The sequence below is a fragment of the Tarenaya hassleriana genome, unplaced genomic scaffold (assembly GCF_000463585.1).
Source record: "Tarenaya hassleriana unplaced genomic scaffold, ASM46358v1 Cleome52, whole genome shotgun sequence".
NCBI lineage: Eukaryota > Viridiplantae > Streptophyta > Magnoliopsida > Brassicales > Cleomaceae > Tarenaya > Tarenaya hassleriana.
In genome coordinates, this window is record NW_010967884.1 from 540,971 (window position 1) to 544,814 (window position 3,844).

Sequence of the window (3,844 nt, forward strand, 5' to 3'; positions counted from 1 at the left end):
GTCGTTTTGATAATTACAACGACATTCATGTCAAAACCTCTCACTTTCCATGACTAGAATGATTCGTGAAGAAATTGAATCCCTTTGAACTATAAACTTGATTTTGAAAAATCAAATAAATATATATTGTAGCTTGATATGGTTCTAAAAATATGATTAATATGTAAGATTAGTGAAAATGTGATTATATTATAGTTTAGTGTCATAACAAAAATATGTTAAATAAATGAGTTAGATATGAAATTTTGTGTGAGTTTATAGTATAAATAGGTGGATTGTATGAAATTTGAAATAACAAAGCTTAGAGTGGAAGAAGTATAATGGGAAAAACACTCCGAGAAACCTAGAATAGAAGAAAATCAAATGTGTCACATCTCATAGTATTTGGAAGTATTGTCTATTCACGTATTCATAACGAGAAGAGATCAAAATTTGATGATAAAAATTAAAAGTACTTATTCATCAACTATGATTAAAATTCAAAATGATACAAACTACATATTCTATAATTAAATACCAGGAAAAACCATTGTGAATCGTGATGTGGAGTTCGATAATGATGGATAATGAGATTGAACCACTCGCAATGAAGACTATGCATTTCTTCCCTGCATAGAAGAACAAATGGGGAGTGAGATTGAAAAACCCCACGGCCCACAAAATCTTTTATCAACATCATCATCGAATGAAAGTTAAGTGAAAGAACGCCTCAATTTCAAAATATTAAAGATCTATATGAGACCTATATGAGATAATTGAAAAACAAGATGATCTTACTCTTTTTTATTTTTTTACGAATTGTGAACCTAAATTTTTTGAAAAAGTTGTACAAAATGGAAGACGAAAATGTCATGGACGAAAAAATTAGGATCATTGAGAAGAATTTCTCAAATGATACATGGGATTTGATTTCTTTTTCAAAAAGTTACAAAGGGTTTCGAAGGAGTACATAAAAGAAAGAGAGTCAAAAGAAAGATCGAAAGATACAAAATAAGATCGGTGGCAAAAGATTGCCAAGGAGAAGGGATTGACTACGACAAAGTATTTGTTTATATAGTTCGTCTTGAAACTATAAAATTGATCATCTTTTTAACCGCTCAAAACAGGTAGAAGATATATCAAATAGATGTAAAGCCACAATTTCTTAATATATCATATATATGAAAATGGGTTATTAGTTTGGTTGACGCGATTGCTTAGACAAGAAGGTTGCGTTCTTGGCCGTAGGAGACAGCCCTTGAAGCCGTCCAGTATTCCATACAACCACACCTACCACTTGCGAATCTTAAATCTTGAAATGATGATTAAATATGAAAACTACTGCATTGAAGAGGGACCTTAAAGGATTTGAACAGATACATCTAATGTTGGGCTGATGTTATCAATACATATGTGATATATATATGTATGTATGTATGTATATATGTTGTAAGATTGCTCAAGAAAAGCGAAAGGGACGTAACGGAAGAGGCAATAGCCATGGGTTGGAGACTTAGAGGGGCTTTCCTCATTACTAAAGACTTTTTATTTGCTTTTGGGCCTCATTTATTTAGGGGACCACACTTTCCTCCCCTTCTCTGTTGCTCGCAAAATCCTTCTTTCTTAATTCCTCCTCTTACACATACATGTATACTTCTTTGGTCCGATACCATTATCTATACATTTTAAAGAATGCAACGTTTATATTATATATATATATATATATGCAGTGAATGAATGTATATAGGGGCTGGAGAGGCAGCTGACTTTTGCAGCAATCATATAAGAGAGGGGCACAGTGCCTGTCGAATTATTCCACCAGAGATATACTTTTGTTTTGTGTATATAATTTAAACGATGATAATATATAATGTATTACTAAAGAACATTCAAGAATTTTTTCATGAATAAAGAATACTCGAGAGGTATCGTAATTTTTCGTACAGTGCCTGTGTGGCTGTATCCCCATTCTCATGCAGACGGACCCCACCTTACACAATCTGTGTATTATGTATGCATCTATATATATATATATATAAACACAAATGCGTTGTCACTGAACTTAATTAGTTAGGGCACGAAAGAAAAACAAAATCTGTTTGGAAAGATACTTATAAAAGAACCGACTGTAAATATATAAAACAAATAGCCAAATACAACAGTTTTCGAATACAAGATATTCAAGTTAAATCTGGTCTATACCTAATAAGCCGAAAAGAGAGGAAAGTTAAAATATTCAAGTTGTATTAATTTGACTCGGAAGAGAATTAACAATGAAGAATGAACGTCCTCCATGGATATATATATATATATATATCGGTAGAATATAATAGAGGGATTTTAATATCAGATTAGCATTGCAAGTTTATTCAACTATTCGTCACTCATGGGAAAACACGATAATGTATATAACTACACTATGTTCTCTCTCTATATATATAGGTATATATAGGGAGAGAGAGTATATATCAAAAACTTAATGTGTTATTGGGTTGTAAACTCGAAAGATGTGCATCATTCCCAATGAAAACGCATTACATATATATTAGCTATCGTCAGAATCTATTCAACCGTAGAATTGGATACCAAATAAATGGTTTCATGATCTATGCGTTTACTTTTCAAGACGCATGCTTGATAAAGCTTAGGAGAAATTAACACACATACACACACGTTATATATATATATATATATGTATGTATATATGTATAAGAAGAGTAGGGGGGTTGGCTAGAGAGAGAGAGTCATAGACTCTGAGGCAAATGACAGTTGGGGACATGTTGATGCCATGATCGCACCGATGCTCCATCCTTTTTCTAAAGAAAATTAAATTAAAGTGGACCGCCTACTATTTCGCCACTACCATTTAGATGGCGACTTATCTTCTCCCCCCGATCGTTATAATCAACTATTAATTATATTGTAAATATTTCCTGTATAAGTCTAAAATCACGTTGAATTTGAATATCTTTTTGTAAAAAATCAACCACTCAAAAAGGCATATAATATTGGATCGATAGAAATGAATTGTATATGGAGTCGAAATTTTATCTAAATTAAGAAATAATTAAACTTATTGATATTTTGAATTTTTCGAAACGAATACATTGTTTTTCTAATTCTAATGTGACAATTGCTTATGTTCCCGTCTCTTTCCTACATAAAAGAGTATTTCAAAATAAAAAATCTTGAAGTTATATTTTGAAAGACACATCATTAATAACAATAGATAGCGATTTTTTTTAAGATTAACTAAAAGACTTAGTAAATACTTTTATTCAAAATAAAACTAGAAATACAATGTTATTTAAGTGTGTAATTGATTTATTTATATTATTTTGATATATTTATATTATGATCATTTGTATTTATATTTTAATATTATTTACAATAAAATTATATTTGAATATCAATATTTTATACTTTATTATAAAATAATAAAATTTTCCGTGCTTACACAGAACCTCCAAAATGTATGAAGTCTCGGATTGTATATATTACATATGTAGTCCTGATACATAATACTCAATTTAACAAAACATGGTTTGTGCCGTTTTTTTTTAACATATATATAATATATATATATATATATATATATATATATATGTATATATATATAATATAAGCCCTAATATCTGTGTTCTACGGCTGCTTCACGCTAGGTATTTCCCATGCACACCTCCATGATACTAATGTCACTTCAAATGTTCAAGCCTGAGGTTAATTCTTTACATACAAAAGTAATTTCAATTAATGATTATAAAAACGAGAAAAATCGGTCGACATAACCAGCAGTTAGCATGAACAAATTGGATTTAGGGTTTATGTTACGGTGCCATCTAACTTCAATAGGGAATTATACTTG